The sequence below is a fragment of the Symphalangus syndactylus genome, chromosome 7 (assembly GCF_028878055.3).
Source record: "Symphalangus syndactylus isolate Jambi chromosome 7, NHGRI_mSymSyn1-v2.1_pri, whole genome shotgun sequence".
Taxonomy (NCBI): domain Eukaryota; kingdom Metazoa; phylum Chordata; class Mammalia; order Primates; family Hylobatidae; genus Symphalangus; species Symphalangus syndactylus.
The window spans coordinates 128,892,912-128,913,984 of NC_072429.2; the positions used below are offsets into that span (position 1 = coordinate 128,892,912).

The following is a 21,073-nucleotide window of genomic DNA, read 5'->3' on the forward strand; positions in this document are numbered from 1 at the left end:
CCCAAGAAGTGGAGGTTGCAGTGAGCTGAGACCGCACCACTGCACTCTAGCCTGGGTGACAAAACCAGACCCTGTCTCAAAAAAAAAAAAAAGGAGTCCTTGTGCCACCACAGCACCTCTGCCTACCTCCCTCATTTCTCCCACCATCTGGACACCATCATCCAATTGTGTGTCTCTCTCCACCTCTGGACTGTAAGCTCCTTAAAGTCCAGAATTACTGCTTGGTTATATATTGAATTGTGTCCCCCAAAATTCATACACTGAAGTCTTGACCCCTAATGTCAAAGAATGTAACCTTATTTGGATTTAGGATCTTTGCAGGTATAATGAGTTAGCATGAGATCACAGAGGAGTAGGGTGGGCCCTAATAAGGTGATAACCACATGAAGACACAGACACACACACAGGGAGAAGGCCACGTGCACACGAGCACACGGTGTCACACCTACAAGCCAAGGTACGCCAAAGACTGCCCCAAAACTCCAGAAGCTGGGGCGGGGGGTGGCATGGAACGGACTCTCCCACACATCCCCAAGAGGGAACCAACCCTACCGGCACCTTCGCCTTGGACTGCCAGTCCCCAGAACAGCTCTCAGACAGTAGGTGTCTGTTGAGTCCCCAGTTTGTGAGATGTGTAAAGCAGCCCTGGAAGCTGATACAGGTTTCTTTATCTTTGTATGCCTGTGCTTAGCACAGTGCCTGCCACACAGAAAATGGGTTCACCTCTATGGAACTGAACCGCAGAAGCCTGGGTGTTCAAGGCACGGCATCAGGCTGGGGGGCCGTCTACCTCCCAGAATGGGAGGCAGGTGCAGAGAGACACTCAAGCTCCCCGTCTCACCATGTCACCAAGGCCCACAGCAGGCACAGGGCGCCTTGCTACAGCCTGGCAGTACACACCAGTCAGAGCTACGGAACATCGACAACAGAAAGCAGCTATGACTATTTTATGGAAAAGATGATTTTGATTTGAAGATATGAGAAACTCCCAGAATCAACAGGCAAAGTGCACAGCCACGCTCAGACAAAGGATCACGGATAATGTGCAGGGGGAAAATGCAGCCAAGGCCACATCACAGGACGTCTGCTGCAGACACTGCCACTCCTACTGGGCCTCGACTCTAGACAACCTCTTCCTGCCCCTGCATCTGTGCAGTCCTCAGCCCATGGTCAGAGCAGAGGGTGGCAGTGGTCATGTGGCCAAGCTGAGGCCACAGGCTGCGAGAAAGAATATCTGGTCCACCTCAGCTTCCATACTGGCAGAAGAGGCTCTGCCTCCCTCCAAGACTTACATACTGAGGGTTCCCCCAACCAGGAAGGTGGGTGGAATGCTGAGCACCCCAAAATATAAAAATTACCCATGAGACCTACCAACCCACCAAGCTGCAGAATTAAGTAAAGGTAGATCCCTGAGTGCCATCACACTCAGGCTCCCAGGGTGGCGGAAGTGAGGGAGAGGCCTCTGCATGTCTACACAGCCCCAGAGCCAAGTGTGAACAAAGGAAGTGTTTCTTCATCTCTCACCACAGAGAACAAGTGTGAAGCAGAATTTCAAGCATCTGCTATTGCAAAACATCTAAAGTAGTAGCAAAAGGTCATTTCCAGAAACATCCCTCTTCCCCTACCCTAGAAGCCATTCAGCATCAGCTACATTGTGAATAACATTATCTGAAGCTTGTTCATTCATTCAGCAAACTGTCCTAAGACCCAGATGTGCCTGGCCTCATGCTGGGCACTGGAGTTACAAAGATGAATGAGTTGCCACCCCTGACCACAAGCTCAGTAAGCTGGAAGAGAGGACAATAGAGAAGGCTTCACTGGGGATGGCAACTGTCACGGAGGGTTAGAGGTTAGTGATGTGAATATGCATTCCAGATGTTTTTTAGCATTTGCTGGGCATCACACATTTCTAAACACACACACATACACACACACATACTTCCTCCCAGTCAGTTACCTCCTTAGTCAGCCACCAGCCCTAGGACCGTGGTCCAGAGGACTAGGCCTGGATATGCCAACCTAGGTCCTTTTAGGAAGGGCTGCGGGCTACCTGGTAGGCTAAAGATGTCAACATGGTAGATGGCAATCTGCTTCCCTGGATGGAAGACAAGACACAGAGGCTGACCCTAACATGCCAGTTGGCTGTGCTCTTGGCCAGACCTTAGCTCTTGGTCAGCAGCTGGTCCTCAGGAAACTGGGAGATGAACCCTGTTTTAGGTGCCCCTGCTCTACCCTCCACAATCATAATACCAGCGCTTACCATTTGCACTGCACACTCCAGTTTATAAGACACTTTTACAGGCATCCACTCCTTCATTCATTCATTGAACACCAAGGCACTTTGCTTAGAGCTAAGAATCTAAAGAGTAATTAAACACAGCCGCTAGCCGACTGGTTGCCACTTCCTATGGGAAGCCCTCCTTAACCTCTCAGGCTGGGATCAATGTCCCCCAACCCCCACCTCACACCCCACAGGCCACGGCAGCCCAGACTTCCCTATATCACAAGCTCCCTGTATCAGCACTGGGTCTCTTTCTATCTAAACTTCCTGGTTTAGATGCAAAAGGGACTCATCTACCCCATCCACCACTGCATCCTCTGAGCCTAGTACAGTGCCTGGCACACAGTGAAGCAGAACGGATGTCCTGAGGAAGTGCCAGTGGGAAGACCCAGGAGGACTAAGGGGCCGTGGGGAAACAGAAGCCAAGTGGGAAAGGGCAGGGGAGACTCAAGGTAAGAATCTGGCTTTATCATTCCCTCCTCATTTGTGGATTAGGACATTTATCTCAGAGAGCTTGGGGGACTTGCCCACAATATTACTGCTAGTAAACTAGCTGGGTCTCTACACTCACTCTCTTCAGACCAATTTCCAAACCAACTCTCTATATCTCAGACAGCTTTGAGCCCTCCCTCCCCCACAAGCCCGCAGAATTCCATCTCTCTTCCTGTGACCAACTTACTGTTTGGGATCTAATGTATTCTGCACCCTCCTTCCGGGGTATTTTTTTCAGATACCCTGAAGATAGAAGCCTGGGATTAAAAGAAAGAAGAGGATTCCTAACGATGGAATGGCAGATACTCACTTATTCATTAAACAAATATTTACTGAACACCTAGAGTATGTTCTATTCTAAGTGCAGAGATACCAGTGTGAACACAGCAAAAATCACTGCCCTCTAAGATACCATCATGAAATGGTGTTATGAAAAGCCGGTATGCCTTTGTGAAGGAAGGAAGGAAGGAAGGATGGAAGGCAGGAAGAAACAAAGTAGGGAGGGAGGGAGGGAGGGAGGGAGGGAGGGAAGGAAGGAAGGAAGGAAGGAAGGAAGGAAGGAAGGAAGGAAGGAAGGAAGGAAGGAAGGGGGAGGGAGGGAAGGAGGCAGAGGGAACACCAAGTGATCTATTCAAGATGTCACTTAAGCTGACCCAGGGAACATGGTCTATTGGGGGCGAGGAGACACCACACAATCCTTCACCCCAAGACCACTCTATTATCTACTGCAGGATACCCTGTCCTCATTCACTGTCCTTTCAATATCCACAGAAGAGTAACAGACAGAATGAGCCTCCTTTTTTGGCCATTGCTGGCTTCCTAATTAAAGTCAAGGATTTGTGTTTATTCAGGGTCTATAAACACAGACCCAAAAAAGTGTTTAAGAGAAAGCAGATGAAATGTGGGTAAGGACTAGCTAATAAAATCACAGGAAAATGCTGTGCGTTTTCAATCATGACTGTGATTAAACAAAACTCGCAGGAGGATGCTCTGAGGGCCAAGGCACATAAATGTGTGCAGGGCCTGAGCTTCCAGGGGAAAATGTAAACCATAACTTCCTGCAGAATTAATTGGTCCCTGGTGGGAGATACGTGCTAAGTTCCTCTGGACAGAGCCAGAGAATCACGATGCAGCTAATGTGGGTTCCCCTCCCCCTCCTGCCACTAGGTTGTCACATAGCCTGTCGAGACTGCATTTAAAAATCCTGTGGATTTGCAGGTTCCTTGGGGACAGCCTTTGGAGGAAGAAACTGTGCTCAAATTACAAGAGGCACCTAAAGAAGCTCAGAAACAGGCCAGGCACAGTGGCTCACGCCTGTAATCACAGCACTTTGGAAGGGTGAGGAGGGCGGATCATGAGGTCAAAAGATCGAGACCATCCTGGCCAACATGGTGAAACCCTGTTTCTAATAAAAATACAAAAATTAGCTGGGCGTGATAGTGCACGCCTGTAGTCCCAGCTACTCAGGGGGCTGAGGCAAGAGAATCATCTGAACTCGGGAGGCAGAGGTTGCAGTGAGCTGAGATCGCTCCACTGCACTCCAGCCTGGTGACAGAGCCAGACTCCGTCTCAAAAAAAAAAAAAAAAAAAAAAACCACCTCAGAAACGGAGGCTGCCCCTTCCAGAGCACTGTCAGCTCATCTCAGGACCTCAGTGTCCACATCTGGCCACTGCACCAGATACTGGCTAAGGTCCCTCCCAATAACAGCTTCTCACACACTAGGTCCTTCCAAGTTAGGTACCTGGGTACAGAGGAGGACCCTGTTATGAAATATATGGCGGTCTGGTCTGAATTTGAACATGAGTGGCAAAGATGTTGAGGAACCCTGAGGATTCCACAAGGAAGTGGATGACTTTGCAGAGATCAAAGAGAGCAAAGGAGGGATAATAGCCAGGGCCAGCCTTAATGAAACCCTAATGAACAAGTTTCCACAATTAAGGACAAAAATGGGACAGGAACCAGTGGGGCCCGGAAAACAATCAATGCCTTTGATTAAGCACTGTTGACAAAATTTCCCATTGGTGCTTTAATCTGGCTCCCCGGGGGGTTGTTGGCTTTGCAATGTCTTAAGGAAACTCATCTCTTTTTTTTTTTTTTTTTTTTAGATGAATTCTTGCTCTGTCGTCCAGGGTGGAGTGCAGTGGCATGATCTCAGCTCACTGCAACCTCTGCCTCCCAGCTTCAAGTAATTCTCGTGCCTCAGCCTCCCAAGTATCTGGGATTACAGGCATGTGCCACCCCACCTGGCTAATTTCTGGATTTTTAGTAGAGACGGGGTTTCGCCATGTTGGCCAAGGTGGTCTCGAACTCCTGACCTCAAGTGAAATACATAAACCCCTTTCTGACTTTTTTCTTCTCCTTCTTCTTTTTTTGAAAATTCAAGACATGGTGTTTGATCAATGCTAAGTAGAACAGAGAGCCAGGAAGCTCATCTTTAATTCAGCGCCGACAATCCTCAGCTCAGCTCAAACTTGGCAAAACGCTTTCTTCCCTCACATCTATTCATAGCCGTCTGTTCCTAGAGTTAACGCTCAATTATTCACCCTAACAGAGGAATTGTCCCATGCTCTGAGAATAACGTGGTGGGGGGCGGGGGTGGGAGGCAGGAGGGGCAGAGGAGCAGGGACAGACTAGAAGAGACCCCAGCTGCTGCCAAGTAGGCAGCCACACTCCTCTGAGAGAGCAGCAAGGTGACAGCACCCTCCAGGTATGGCCAGTGGGGAGGAGCCAACCTTAGTCACCAGGGCCCGCAGCACACCAGGGCCTGCAACAAACATGCTGAACTGCATTCACCAGGCCCGTCTCGGGATCCCTGTCCACAGGGAAGGGAAGGGAGGCTCAGACAAGTGACATGACCCACCAGCAACACAGAGTGAGCAAATGGCAGGGCTAGTGACACGACGCAGAGGCGAGGCCCACGTGTGCCACGCATCCAAGGAGCAGATGCAATTGACACCCTCAGGTGATGAAAACCTTGGAGCTGCCACAGGCCCCAACTCCTCCCAGAACTAAACCTTTTACCAGAATTGCTTCCTGCCTGGTGGGCACCCCCAACGACTGGCTAAGTTGGAATCTCCCACAAGGTTTTGTGCTTTTGTATTTTTAATATGCTGGAGACAGAGTCTCACTCTGTTGCCCAGGATGGAGTGCAGTGGCACGAACACGGCTCCCTGAAGCCTCGACCTCCCGGCTCATGCAATCCTCCCACTTCAGCCTCCCGAATAGCTGGGACTACTGGTGAGTGCTACCACGCCCAGATAACATTTTTATTTTTTTGTAGAGATGGGGGCTTCCTGATGTTGCCCAGGCTGCTCTGGAACTCTTGGGCTCAAGCGATCCTCCCGCCTCTGCCTCCCAAAGTGTTGGGATTACAGACATCAGCCACTGCACCCAGCCTCCCATAAGGTTTTGTTGAGGATTAAATGAGATGATGTACACCCAGCAGAAACCTCTACTGTTACCGTGTCCCCCTTGTGTTTTAGTCCATTTTCTTCCTCTGACCCTCGAAACTGTAAGGACAAGGAGCCTGCATGACTCAGCATGACTCAGCTTGGTGAACCCAGGGCCCAGCTCAGCAAGTAGCTGGGTTCCTTCTTCACTCCTTCAGCCACAGCACCTGACTTATACTTATCACTTCCTTTCCCAGGTGCTGAGGAGCAGAGAGCCCAGATGTGAGGACAAGAGAAAGGTGGGGTAAGGGATAGAGATGGGGAAGACAATGAGCAAACCTAGGATTTTTTCTCGACATTCAATAAATGCCTATTTGAGATGCTAAGACATGTCCCCCTTTTGCATCTAATCACAGAAATACTTACATACACACATCAAAATGATAAATCCTGGGCATGAAATGAATATTTTTAAAGATGCCAATTTAGGCCAGGAGCAGTGGCTCACGTCTGTAATCCCAGCACTTTGGGAGGCTGAGGCGGGCAGATCACTTGAGGCCAGGAGTTCGAGACTAGCCTGGCCAACACAGTGAAACGCCATCTCTACTAAAAATACAAAAATTAGCCAGCTGTGGTGGCTCAAGCCTATAGTCCCAGCTACTCAGAGGCTGAGGTACTAGGATCACTTAAACCCAAGAGGTTGAGGTTGCAGTGAGCCAAGATAGTGCCACTGCACTCTAGCATCAGTGACAGAGCAAGACTCTGTCTCAAAATAAAATAATAAATAAATAAAGATGTCAATTTAAATTATCAGCCAGGCACAGTGGAGAGAACCTGTAGTCCCAGCCTTTTGGGAGGCCAAGGTGGGAGGATCCCTGGAGCTCAGGAGTTAGAGGCTGTAGTGAGCCATGATTGCACCTGGACAACAGAGCAAGACCCTGTTTCTAAAAGAAAAAAAAATCTAATAATAAAAAACTGTCCTCCCAAAAAAATAATTTTCCACCCAAAGTAGAAAATTAACTCATGGCTGGGCGCGGTGGCTCACGCTTGTAATCCCAGCACTTTGGGAGGCCGAGGCGGGCGGATCACGAGGTCAGGAGATCGAGACCACGGTGAAACCCCATCTCTACTAAAAATACAAAAAAATTAGCCGGGCATGGTGGCCGGCGCCTGTAGTCCCAGCTACTCGGAGAGGCTCAGGCAGGAGAATGGCGTGAACCCGGGAGGCGGAGCTTGCAGTGAGCCGAGATTGCACCACTGCACTCCAGCCTGGGCGACAGAGCGAGGCTCCGTCTCAAAAAAAAAAAAAAAAAAAAAAAGAAAATTAACTCATATACTCATTCATCAAACATATGTTTGGTACCTACCTACCAGGTACTTTCTATATTTGGTGCCTCCCTTTAAAAAATGGCTGAGGAGCATTGAATCCGAACCCTTCCAAAACACACGCAAAGATGACAAGTGGGCTGCATCACACACCATAAGAGTCTGTCTGGAAATTTGCAATCCCATAAACGGTTATAGCTCAGCCAGCCGCTGGGGTGCCTTCGTCTGTCTGCTCCGTATGGGCTTCTCAGAGGCAGATGCATCCTTTTCTTCGGCCCCTGCCTCCCACCACAGAGCACAGGAAGAGGGTTCTGAAAAGTGGTCCCTCTCCCCAAGAGAAGTTGGGCGCACCCTCTGCACCCTTGCTCCCTGGACGACCAGGAGGCAGGAGCAGAGAGATTGATCAGGTGCTTGGAGCCATAAGGTCGCTCACCTTCCATTGAGAACACACTGAACACAGCTCCCACCACCTGAACCAAAGTTCATTTCGCTTTGGAAATTACATAAAGTCCCCAAACAGAAAACACTTGGCAACTGTTCATCAGTGGCTCTCATTCATCTTACCTTTCCTTGAAAATAATTTCTTTTTTTTTTTTTTTTTTTTTTTTTGAGACTGAGTCTCACTCTGTCACCCAGGCTGGGGTGCAATGGCGCAATCTTGGCTCACTGCAACCTCCGCCTCCTGGGTTCAAGCAATTATCCTGCCTCAGCTTCACGAGTGGCTGGGACTACACGTGCGCCACTACGCCTGGCTAGTTTTTGTATTGTTAGTAGTGGTGGGGTTTCACCATGTTGGCCAGGCTGGTCTCAAACTCCTGACCTCAAGTGATCTGCCCGCCTCGACCTCCAAAAGTGTTGGGATTACAGGTACAAGCCACCACACCCGGCCCTGAAAATAATTTCTAAAGGACCTGAAGATGGGTACTGGTATGGGGATGTCTCTAGATTCCTTAATCCCATCAGCGGTTCGCCTGGAAGGAATGGTGAGATTCTAGAAAAATCTTGTGACCTTCCTCTGACCCCATGTTTCCTCATTTATAAAATGGCAACAATAATGTCTTCTGCATAGACCTAGGAGATGGTCTGTGGTGGCTGTTATATTCAAGAATTGCTAGCTGCCTTTTCTTTAATCAGGCCTGTCCGTATTTCACCTCAGGGATGCCTGGGCCTAAGTTTTATTAATTGAACTGTTTTTGTTGTACATCTTTTATGAAGAGACATCTAAACTTTGGTTTTCTCTGTTTTCCTGAAAGCAGCAGTATTCTAGGTTTCTTAGAGAAGAAGAAAAGAGGCCAAGCTCAGTGGCTCACATCTGTAATTCCAACACTTTGGGAAGCCAAGGCAGGAGGACTGTTTCAGCCCAGAAGTTCTAGACTAGCCTGGGTAACACAAGGAGACCCCATCTCTACAAATAATTAAAAAATTAATCGGATGTAGTGGGATGCACCTGTGGTCCCAGCTGCTCAGGAGGCTGAGGCAGGAGGATCACCTGAGCCAGGGAGGTCGAGGCTGCAGTGCGCTGTGATCACACCACAGCACTCCAACCTGGGCGACAGAAGAGAAGAAAAGGAGAATCTTAGTGAAGAGGAAAAAAGAAGGGGAGAAGGGAAGGTTTTCTTACAATAAAAGTAACATAATCACATTACAAAAAAACGTGCAAACGAAAGAAAGGGAAAGAATATCTCCATATTCCTATCTCCCTAACACAACCTCTGACACCATTTTGGTCTATTTCCTCAAAGTCTTGTTTCCTATAGATGACAGATGGTTTTCTAAGTCTCCTCACAGCCTCCATGGCCCTGACTTTGAGGGGCTGTGTAATATTCCACCATGTGGCTAAAGCATGACTGATTTAAGTATGTGGTTACTGTCAGACACTTAGATTATTTCCAATTTATTTTGTTACTTAAAAAGCTGAGCTAGCCAGGTGCGGTGGCCCACGCCTGTAATCCCAACACTTTGGGAAACCAAGTGGGGAGGGTGGCTTGAGCTCGAATTTGAGACCAGTGTGGGCAACACAGCAAGACTTCATCTCTACTAAATATAAAAAAATGAGCCAGGTGTGGTGGCAGGCACCTGTGGTCCCAGCTTCTGCCTCTAGAGATGGCACTTGCCAATCCATGTGAGTATCTGTAGTTACTCCAGAGGATTCTGAAGTAGCCTATGGAATCAAATTAGAGAACCAATGCTGTTCCCAGTTGAACTGAAAACTGAGGTACTCGGGAGGCTGAGGTGGGAGGATTACTTGAACCCTGGAGGTCAAGGCTGTGTCATGATCGTGCCACTACACTCCAGCCTAGTTGACACAGTGAGACCCTGTCTTACAACAACAACATAAAGCTGAGCTAAAAATCTTTATGCAACATTTTGTCCATATTTTTTACTGTTTTTCTTAGGAAAGATTCCCAAAGTGGGTTCCCTGGGTCAAAGGTTATGAAGATGTTCATGGCTCTTGACATCAATTGCAATAGTTGCCCAGAAGGGTCACTCAAAGACCTGGTTGGCCACCACCAAAATGGTGTCAGAGGTTGTGTTAGGGAGATAAGGGTTCACTGGGGTGATACCTTTCACAGGCATCACAGGGCAGGGTCAGGGACACCTGTTGGGTTTTCTCTGAAGTGAGTTCTTAGGGAACATTCTGGTCTCTGCACATAGCTGCACAATCTCAGGTGCTTTTCAGCTCTGCCCTGCTGAATGAGAGCTCCATAATGCATTCGAGAATAAGCTCCAAGGTGGAATCAAATGCTCCCTCCTCACCCAGCAGCTATTTGGGGATGATCAGGGAAAACGAAAGATCAGGTTCCTCTTCTTTTGGTTTTAGGTGTCCAAGGTGTTGGGACAATGATGAGTTTATCTAGAGAGAAGCATTTTCCAACCACACTGATCATGGGGGACAGTGGGGGACGTTCAAAGGTCATACCTCGTTTATTCCTCATTTATTCTGAGACAGGTCCTCTCAGGCAGGGCCTCAAGGACTATGGGATCAAATCCAAAGGCCCAGGAGGCCGAAGCCCTTTCAGATCAACTCCTCGATGGGGCCTTCAACTGCAGATTTGAGACATGCAGGAACAATAACAAAGTCAGAAGGGGCCTAAATCTAGGGGCTGCGGTAACCAAAGAGACTCTGCTTTATTTATGTATCTATTTATTTATTTTGGCCTCACCAGGTCAAGAAAGGCTGTCTCCTTCTGTCCACTCTGTCTCTCACAGCAGACAACTAGACATCCAGAAACTCTCTCCAAGGTTATCACACTCAAGCATGAAAGACCCTGGGATAATCACACATACACAGGTAACACCCCCACTGGGTATCAAGACAACGTCGCACATTCCGAAGATGCCCTCAGTGCATCAAACATACAATGGGATTCCACTGTACCCTCATTTTATTTTTTATTTTTTGTTTAGAGACAGGGGTCTCCCTATGTTGCCCAGGTTGGTCTCAAACTCCTGGGCTCAATCAGTCCTCCCACCTGAGCCTCTTGAGAAGCTGGGACGGCAGGCGTGTGCCACCCAGCCACACCCTCATTTCACTGAGCCGAATTCAGCTATACTCAAAGGGCCAAATGCTTTTCTTTTTCCATTTTAAAAACCTTAAATAATATAAAAGTGTATTTTGCCTATTGTATTTATTTCTATTTGTTTCTATGGGTTTTTTGTTTTTGTTTTTTAGTGTGGGAAAACTAGAAAGCCTGCTGGACAAATTCCTTTTTTTTTTTTTTCTTTTTTTGAGACGGAGTCTCGCTCTGTTGCCCAGGCTGGAGTGCAGTGGTGCGATCTCGGCTCACTGCAAGCTCCGCCTCCCGGGTTCACGCCATTCTCCTGCCTCAACCTCCCGCCTAGCTGGGACTACAGGCGCCCTCCATCACGCCCGGCTAATTTTTTTGTATTTTTAGTAGAGACGGGGTTTCACCGTGTTAGCCAGGATGGTCTACGATCTCCTGACCTCGTGATCCGCCCGCCTAAGCCTCCCAAAGTGCTGGGATTACAGGCGTGAGCCACCGCGCTCGGCCGCCTGCTGGACAAATTCTAAAAGAGCTATTGCACTCTGTTTCCTATTTTTTGTATATTGTGCATTGTACTTTATTGTATATTGTCTACTGCAGTTTCTTTTGTGCATTGACTCACTGATGTTCCTGTACGGCATCACACACACAAAACCAGCGCATGGAAAACTAACCTTCAGGAGCAACTTGGGAGATTGTCAGGAATTTTTTTTTTTGAGATGGAGTCTTGCTTTGTTGCCCAGGCTGGAGGGCAGTGGCACAATCTCGGCTCACTGCAACCTCTGCCTCCCTGGTTCAAGCGTTTCTCCTGCCTCAGCCTCCCGAGTAGCTGGGATTACAGGCAGGTGCCACCACACCCGGCTAATTTTTGTATTTTTAGTAGAGACAAGGCTTCACCATGTTGGTCAGGCTGTTCTCAAATTCCTGACCTCGTGATCCGCCTGCCTCAGCCTCCCAAAGTGCTGGGATTACAGGCATGAGCCACCGTGGCTGGCCAGGAATTTTTTATTTTTTGCCTACTGTGCTGACTTCTGAACTTCACAGAATTTTTTATTTTTTATTTTTTTGCCTACTGTGCTGACTTCTGAACTTCACCATAAAGATGTGACTCTGTTGAACAGAGTTTCTTCCCCTTTGGTGCTTTTAGGTCTCGGGGGCATGTGTCTGTCTGTTAGGAACTAGCAGAAAATCAGCCCAGCTCAGATCAGAACAGGAAACCAGGACCCAGGCTGGTGGGTGCCAGGGCAGGGCCTTGTGGCTTCCCAACCCGCCTCCCAGGGACAGGGTATCTGGTCAAGAGAACTTGCCCTCCTCACTGCTGGGTCCCTTAGCGGGCTTTCAGGTGCCTGGCCTGGTCCCTCCTTCTTTAAATGAAGAGTGGCCTAGATGATTGTCACACTCCTGTGTGACACTGGACAACACACATCACCTCTCTGGGCTTCCATTGCCTCTGAACAGTCTTCCACCTTCAACTGGAATCAGGGCCCCAAAAGCGAGATTCCAACAAGAGGTTAATTGTGTGAGATACTGACCTCCTCAGCATCTAGGGTGATGGGGTCCCCGGGTGGGTCACCTCTAGCTGGGAGATGCTTCCTCTTTCACAGCTCCATCTGTGCCTTAAAAATTAAAAGCTGGGAACCTGTAATTCCAGCACTTTGGGAGGCCGAAGCAGGAGGATCACTTGAGCTCAAGAGTTCAAGACCAACCTGGGTAACATAGCGAGACCTCATCTCTTAAAAAAAAAAAAAAAAAAAAAAAAGTAAAGGCTGGAAAAGATGGGACTAGGTGATCTCCACTGTCCTTTCCATCTCACACCAGCCACCCCATGCCCAACACACTCAGAATAGATGACAACTGGCAGATTACCCTTAATAGGTATTTCTCTAACCCAGTGACAGGGACCTCTGCATCAGAATCACTTAGAATGCTCATTAAAAATATGACTCCAGGCTGGGCACAGTAGCTCACGCCTGTAATCCCAGCACTTTGGGAGGCCAAGGCAGGCAGATCACTTGAGGTCAAGAATTTGAGACTCACCTGGCCAACATGGTAAAATCCTGTCTCTATTAAAAATACAAAAATTAGCCGGGCGTGGTGGTCCACACCTGTGATTCCAGCTACTTGGGAGGCTGAGGTATGAGAATCACTTGAACCCAGGAAGCGGAGGTTGCAGTGAGCCAAGATCACGCCACTGTACTCCAGCTTGGGTGACAAAGCGACACTCTGTCTCAAAAGAAAAAAAGAAAAACAAGAATCTGGCTTGCCGGGTACAGTGGTGTGCACCACCTATAGTCCCATCTAACTGGGAGGCTGAAGTGGGAGGATCCCTTGAACCCAGGAGAGTGAGTCCAGCTTGAGCAACGTAGCAAGACTCTCATCTCAAAAAATAAAATAAAATAAAATAAAATAAAATAAAATAAAATAAAATAAAATATTTATTTATTTATTTATTTATTTATTTGGGAGGCCGAGGGAGGTGGATCACCTGACGTCAGGAGTTCAAGATCAGCCTGGCTAACATGGTAAAACCCCGTCTCTATTAAAAACACAAATTAGATATATATACATCTGGACCCTCCCATCCAGGAAGCGTAAGCACACCCAAGGTATGAGCAGACTAAAGAAATCCTGCAGAAGAGGGAACACGTGCATAGAGTATGCTGGCAAGGTCACATATAGAAAATGGGTGGGGGAACTTGAAAGCAGAGGTATAAATCCTATGTGCACCTTATTTGCTCAAGTCTACACGGACCAGTATCCAAACATTGAAATTCTCCTTTCAAATTCAATCCCCCAGAGTGTAAGGTCTCAGGACCTTTCTTTCCCCCAAATCTTTTCTTGTGGGGATGCATGTATACAGACAATGCAAAGCGCTACAAATCGCAACACCAAATGCATCAAGAGGTAGATTATTAGTATGAGTCAGTTTCACACTAACTTTACCAAAAACCTCACTGCTCATATTAGCTCAAGTAATCTACTTACAACCGCAATTATAAATTCTGAGCTTCCTCAGCTGACGAGTTTGCAGTAGGTGGTTCTTGGCCCTGAGGGCTGCTGAGATGCCCGTCGTTATGAGATGCCCACTGAGAAAACCACCGCCCTCTCCCAGCAGGGTCCAGCAGGAGCAGTGTCTGCTCTCAGCTACACAACTCCATTCATAGACTTTTCCAGTTACATTCGAGGTTCACCCAAAGGAGGTAGTAAAAACAGGAGGTGGGCACTGAAGCTGGCCTGGTATGTTTGAATTCCAGCTCTGCTTTTTATTAGCCTCCAGGTTTTCTCAGTTTCCTCATCTGTAAAATGGGAATAATATTACCTGCCTCACAGAGTTACCATGAAAGTAAGAAATAAAATATTCAAAGTATATGACATGGCCGGGTGCAGTGGCTCACACCTGTAATCCCAGCACTTTGGGAGGCCAAGGCAGGTGGATCGCCTGAGGTCAGGAGTTCGAGACCAGCCTGCCCAACATGGTGAAACCCTGTTGCTACTAAAAATACAAAATTAGCTGGGCGTGGTGGCACATGCCTATAATCCTAGCTACTTGGGAGGCTAAGGCAGGAGAATTGCTTGAACCTGGGAGGCGGAGGCTGCGCTGAGCCGAGATTGCAGCATTGCACTCCAGCCTGGGCAACAAGAGCAAAACTCCATCTCCAAAAACAACAACAACAACAACAAAAAGTACAGGACACCTGCTCCATGCTCCATAAAACAAAGTTAATATTGCCATAAAGGAGACCAAAAAATCACAGACACCCATGACATGATCCTAATGGGAGCCCTGTTAAGAGAGGCTTTCAGGCCAGGCATGGTGGCTCATGCCTGTAATCCCAGCACTTTAGGAGGCCGAGGCGGCCAGATCATCTGAGGTCAGGTGTTCAAGACCGGCCTGTCCAAAATGGTGAAACCCCATCTCTAATAAAAGTACAAAAATTAGCCAGGTATGGTTGTGGGTGCCTGTAGTCCCAGCTACTTGGGAGGCTGAGGCAAGAGAATTGCTTGAACCCGGGAGGTGGAGGTTGCAGTGAGCCGAGATCGTGCCACGGCACTCCAGCCTGGGTGACAGAGGAAGACTCTGTCTCTAAATAAATAAATAAATAAACAGAGGGGCTTTCTGCCAGGTCCATAGCTGCCTGCACACATAGTCCAGAAATGTGACCTCACTCCCTAGCTCCTGCTCCTCTCGCCACCGTCAACCTGCTGGCCTGTCATTCATGGTTTCTGGTGACCCCCCCCGCCATCCCATTCCAAACCCCTCAGAAAAGCTTATCCGATTCCTGAGTGAGAAGAATGGGCCTAGAGCCTAGAAAGGCTGAGTTTAAGTTAAACCCAAAGAAATAAACCCAAACTCGGCCGGGCGTGGTGGCTCACGCTTGTAATCCCAGCACTTTGGGAGGCCGAGGCGGGTGGATCACGAGGTCAGGAGATCGAGACCATGGTGAAACCCCGTCTCTACTAAAAATACAAAAAATTAGCCGGGCGTGGTGGCGGGCGCCTGTAGTCCCAGCTACTCGGAGAGGCTGAGGCAGGAGAATGGCGTGAACCCGGGAAGCTGAGCTTGCAGTGAGCCGAGATTGCGCCACTGCACTCCAGCCTGGGCGACAGAGCAAGACTCCGTCTCAAAAAAAAAAAAAAAAAAAAAAAAAAAAAAGAAATAAACCCAAACTCCTTCATTCTCCAAGCTGCTCAGGCCTCAGGGACGTGTGTGAGGTGGCTGTGGGGCGCACACTATCATTCCCCATGTGGATCCATCACAGGGCTTAGCACACAGGAGGTGCTCGCTCAGTGACTGTTCTGTTGTTGAATGGCAGGATGAATCTCACTCCTCCCTCAAGACCTGAAAACTTGAGAGTTATGAAGGCATGTTTAGGAATGACTGTAAAATACCACTTTTCAGAAAACATAGAAACCTCCATTTGATTCTTTCATTTGCAAGCCTGTTTGATCTGTCTACACACCGGTTGGTCTCTGGTGTCCCAGAAGCAGAGGGCAATACACAAAACCAGAGTTCAGGGGAGCAAAGCACACATTTTAGGAAGTTATTGCCCAAGTTTCACTTCCACGTTGTCTTCTGCATTCTACTTCAACTCTAGTTTTGAGCAAAGCTGGGGCTGGTAAAGAAACTTCCTTTAGTCTACACGTTCCTCTCCCTGAGTCCCAGCACTGAGGCTCTGTAGACCAGGGCCTCAAATTACTGAGCACCCACTGATGCTAGACCCTATGTCAGGCATATTCAGACATCTTCTGACCTAAGAGCCACAACAAGCTGGAAAACAGACACTGAGATGCCAAGAGAGGCTATGCAATGTGCAAAAGACTTCACAGTCAGGGAGTCGGGTCTGAATCAAAGATCTCCTTGGCTCCAAGGTCCTTGCTTCTCAACCTGCCACCGTCCTTTTTCAAAGGTGCCAACCACTAACATGGCAAAGTGTTTCATTTTTCATAAAGCCACCTGAGGAACTCAAAAGCATCTTTTTTTTTTTTTTTTTTTGAGACAGAGTTTCCCTCTTGTCACTCAGGCTGGAGTGCAATGGCACAATTTTGGCTCATTGCAACCTCTGCCTCCCAGGTTCAAGCAATTCTCCTGCCTCAGCCTCCCGAGTAGCTGGGATTACAGGTGCCAGCCACCATGCCCAGCTATATTTGTATTTTTAGTAGAGACGGGGTTTCACCATGTTGGCCAGGCTGGTCTTGAACACCTGACCTCAGGTGATCCACCCACCTCAGCCTCCCAAAGTGCTGGGATTACAGGTGTGAGCCACTGCGCCCAGCCCAAAAGCATCTTGAAAAACTGTCCCCCCTGCATTAAATTCAGATCTCATCTCTGCCAGAAGGATAGCCCTGGACAAATCATAGAGCTCTCACCCACCTGTGACTATGTCCCATGGGAGAAGGACGTGTATATGGAGGCTTTCTGCTAGACTATGCTAGATGCTTTGATACACATTATCCCACTCAATCCTCCAAACATTCCAGGGAAGCAGGTGATAGTAGCCCAGCTTCATCAAAGACAATTCTGGTTCTGCAGTGGGATGTGATTTGCCCAAGGTCATGTGGTGCTGAGAAGCAGGGCCAGGGCTCCATCAGCCCTGCCATGCAATAGGCTTTGTTGAGTGAGCACTGGATGAAAATTCCAAAGAGCTTAAAGCAGCCAGACAGAGCCAGTGACAGGAGACTCTATCAGGCAGATGACGAAAGAATGGAGCTTTTCTTCCTCCTACCGCCCAAGGCTTTCCCATCCTTAACTCCTCTGCACAACGGGGCCCTCACTGTCCTTCCCTGACCTTCTTATCAAAGGATGCTGGTGCCAGGAGGGGGAAAAGACAGAAAGAGGATTAGTCTCTGGCATGGTTTATGTTGATTTCAAAGCTGTCGCTTTTCCCACGTTGGGCCTTCTTTTTCACTGTGGATTTAAGTGCCTGGTCCCCTGCTGAAGGAAGGTCATGGGCAGAGGTACATTTTGAACTAGGGAAAGTCCTCAGCATCCTCCTGTTCTCACAGCCTTACTGCTAAACACAGCAGTGGATGCAGATGGTGGCGCTGTGGAACGATGAGCAAAAACCAGGCTCAGGAGCCAGAGGCCTAGGTTCCAGTCCCGACTGTGCCTCTTGGTCAAGACGCTTCCCCCCGGGGGGTCCCAGTTCCCTTGTGTGTTAAAATTAGAGAACTGGATGCTTAGGCCTGAAACTCTGAGTATGGGGTTTCTGCCCAGTCCTTACAGGCCACCATTAAGTGGAGGAGCTGTTCGGCTCACACTGCCTCTCCTCCCCCCCCTTCCTGAAGGCAGCCCCATCTCAATGGCTCACAGCATCTAGGCCCTCCTGGGCTTATTCAGCACCTGCTGGCAGACAGAGGCGGTCTCTCTCCCACCCCTTCCTGCTCCCACTGTCACCTGTCCTGAGGTCCATCCTAGCTAGGCCTTCATCACTTTGTCGTATGTGTTTTCGCATGCCTGCCTCCTCCACTAAGCCACCTTGGGAACCTCCAGGGTCATGTACAGATTTGCACCATCAGCATCAGCCTGGCTCCTGAATTAATGAAGGGGAGCAGGTCAGGTTGGATGATCTCCTGGCCCACTGCAGTCAAAGTATGGTCTACAATCCAGAGGCATCACATCATGTGCAAAAGCGTTCAAAATGCAGCATCTCGGCCTGCCCCAGCCCCTGCTCAGAACCTCCAAGGCAATCCCCACATGATGCGCAGCACACTCAAGTTTGGAAAGTTCTCTTCCAACTCCTCCCTCCCTTGCTTCTACCACCTAGAAGCCTCCGGAACTGTGAGCCTTAGCAGGTCTCACTAAAACATAGCCCGTCATTAACCAAAAGAGATCTGCCTTAGGAAACTTCTAGAAGCCCACCACTGACTCTCATAAGCAGAATCTGAAATGTGTGCTCCCCGGGGGGACTCCTGGCACACACTACTCACTGGCCCTCTCCGACCCTCAAAGAAGCCCAGGAAGCTTTCAAGAATGCTGAGGCGGCCAGGCGCAATGGCTCACGCCTGTAATCCCAGCACGTTGGGAGGCTGAGGCGGGTGGATCACCTGAGGTCAGGAGTTCGAGACCAGCCTGGCCAATATGGAGAAACTCTGTCTCTACTAAAAATACAAAAATTAGCCTGGTGTGGTGGTACGCGCCTGTAATCCCAGCTACTCGGGAGGCTGGGGAAGAAGAATCGCTTGAACCCGGGAGGCAGAGGTTGCAGTGAGCCGAGATCATGCCATTGCACTCCAACCTGGGCAACAAAGCAAGACTCCATCTCAAAAAATAAAAATTAGGCTGGGCGCAGTGGCTCACGCCTGTAATCCCAGCACTTTGGGAGGCCGAGGCAGGCGGATCACAAGGTCAGGAGATCGAGACCATCCTAGCAAACACGGTGAAACCCCATCTCTACTAAAAATACAACAACAACATCAACAAAAAAGAAATTAGCCGGGCGTGGTGGCAGGTGCCTGTAGTCCCACTACTCAGGAGGCTGAGGCAGAAGAATGGTGTGAACCCGGGAGGCGGAGCTTGCAGTGAGCCGTGATCGCACCACTGCACTCCAGCCTGAGCGACAGAGCGAGACTCCATCTCAAAAATAAAAATAAAAATAAAAATAATTAAAAAAAAAAAAAAAGAACGCTGAGGCCTGGCAGAGTCAGACAGACTGGCTGCCCACTCACCCGCACGGATCCCATGTCCACGCGCAGAAAGCTCTCTTCCCTCATTTCTCTACTCTTGACATTTATTCAGCTTGTAAAGAAAAGGATCCTTTCCAAAACACGTCTTCATTTTTTTAATAAACCCCGCAATTCCTTTAATGATTTCAGATTATCTTAAATATTTATAAAAATCACTCTCAGCAACACTTCTTTAAGCAAACCTCCTCATCAACTTCGATTATTTATATATTTATGAACACGATGTTCAAGGAGCAGATGGCAGCTAGTAAGTCCTCCAAAAGAAGGAAAAAAAATCAATGGGACAGAATGTAAGCTCCATGACTCGTCCATACTCTTCTCAACAAGCTCTGGTACAATTATCTTTCCATTCAGCGGAAGCACCACACAAAAGTCCACGATTGGTTTAAAATAGCACACTTGGACTTCATAAAGCTTGGAGGCTCCAAGTTTAATCTAGAAATGACCTGCCAGCCAAGGGCTCTATTCCCAAAGGAAACTGAAGCTCTGTCAGGGGAGGGCAAGACAATGGATGCGGGGACAGATGATGGGACCAGGGGAGGGACAGAAAGAGCACCAGGGGCCGAGGGAAGAAACAGACATTGCTGAGCACCTACTAGGTGCCATGCTCTCTGCTGGGCACTTTCCATACAACCTCTGGGTTGATCTTCACAGCAACACTTCCAGGTGGCAACTGTTAGTCCTCATTTGAAAGATGAAGAGAAAGACAAAGAGAAAGGAAGTATCTTGGCCAAGGGCACAGAGCTAGTGAGTGGCAGAGCCAGGATGTGAACCCAGGCTGTAGGGCCCCAAAACCTTCACTGCCTCTAGAAGGAGAAAAGAAGGAGAGGAAAAAAAACATATTGCTCTTAACCTCATGCATCCTAGGCTAACAAAGTTGCCTTTCTTTCAGCCTGGTGAGGCCAATCACCCGTTTTAAGACTATCAAAGACTTAATTGCCAAAGCTCTACTGAAGCAAAAGGACCTGATCCATTTGAGAGCCCAGAGAAAGATGAAAAACAAGATCACAAGGTGTCTGTCTTCAACAGGCCTTTATCAAGTATCCCCTTTAGGGAAGAGAAAAAAAAAAATCAATCCTTCACTCCTCCCACCCGAATTTCTTTCTTTTAAGAAGCTCCAATTCAAGCTAAAACAGAGAGCTGAATCTGGCCTTTGAGATGCCTATACGCCTGCTGAGGTAACAGTGATTATTACTGTTGGTGATGATGATAACAATAATCATGGATGGTGATCACTATTATACGGGGTGTGCAATGGAAACAGGGGCCTTCGCTAAGGGCTTCGGTTACGCTACTGCCAGGAGCAACACATCCCCATAACATATGCACCCATTTTACAGATGAGAACACTGAGGCTCCAAGAAGGGAACAAACTTGGTTCCATGCATACAAGCAGTGAGAAAGAAAACCAAGGCATGAATTTGGATCTTACTCTCTTACTCAGGAGCCCTGGGAGACCAATGGGGATTCTTTTGCCTGTTTAGAGATAAGGAAAAGAGGGTGCCGAGAGTGTAGTGATCTCTAGAAGGCTGCACAGCCAAGAGATAGTGAAGGTGTATCTGACAAAATTCATACTTAAAATCTGAACTTTCAGCTATACAACACTTCCTTTACAATACTCAGTGGTGGACGATTTCACTGAAGACAGCCAAGTCCCAGACCGCGAAAGCCACACGAATCGTGGTCTCTTCAATTAACGAGATGGCAGTAATGCTGAGCACGGGTGAGGCCACAACCTCCTGGCACCCGCGTCCCTCGGGCATCCTTCCTGTGCTTCCTGTGCATGGGTCTCTGGATCCTGATCTAAGAGCTGTCAGGGACCAGGATTCTACATAGGGAGGAACCATGGGACAACCATTTCAAGGTCAACTACAGGCTAGTGCGCTGACCTTGA

General features: G+C 48.4%; 1 protein-coding gene and 1 non-coding gene across 6 annotated transcripts in view; both read right to left on the minus strand.

The window, feature by feature from the left end:
* The window catches only part of CYRIB (CYFIP related Rac1 interactor B), a 177,615-nt gene that overhangs the window by 153,353 nt on the left and 3,189 nt on the right, over positions 1-21,073 (minus strand). The gene's annotated exons all lie outside the window — the stretch shown is intronic.
* Positions 11,477-11,538, minus strand: LOC129487063 (U7 small nuclear RNA). Its single transcript, XR_008659190.1, has one exon. It is a non-coding gene; the product is annotated as a U7 small nuclear RNA (small nuclear RNA).